The sequence below is a fragment of the Echinops telfairi genome, unplaced genomic scaffold (genome assembly GCF_000313985.2).
Source record: "Echinops telfairi isolate 266 unplaced genomic scaffold, ASM31398v2 ScPeMD7_10;HRSCAF=50, whole genome shotgun sequence".
Classification (NCBI taxonomy): domain Eukaryota; kingdom Metazoa; phylum Chordata; class Mammalia; order Afrosoricida; family Tenrecidae; genus Echinops; species Echinops telfairi.
In genome coordinates this window covers 12,242,445-12,242,808 of record NW_022103907.1, presented here as the reverse complement: position 1 = coordinate 12,242,808, position 364 = coordinate 12,242,445, and positions in this window count along the sequence as shown.

Here is a 364-nt window from a genome sequence, read left to right as displayed (position 1 = left end):
ACAGTGATCGGAAGTATGCAAATGAGAATGGCAGGCCTCCTGGGAGCCCAGGGCAGCACCATGTCTTCTGGCCCAGCGTGAATGCCCTGCAGCGCCTCGCGGGCAGCCCAAGCTGAGTGCAGGCGGAAAGAGGGCCAAAGTTTCTCAGGTGACCAGAGCTTCCGGGCGGTGCTTGCAGAATGCCTGCAAGGATGCTGTTGGCTGTGTTCCAGTCGGAAGTACAGGTAATGCCTTCCAGGACCCCAGAGCCTGTTTTCCTCTAGGGACTAAGACGTTCTCCGAGGAATGCCTTCAAGTGTGAGTTGAATGAGCGACTGCCTCCGTGTCAAGCAAACATTTTTCCTTCAGCCACACAACTTTTAGA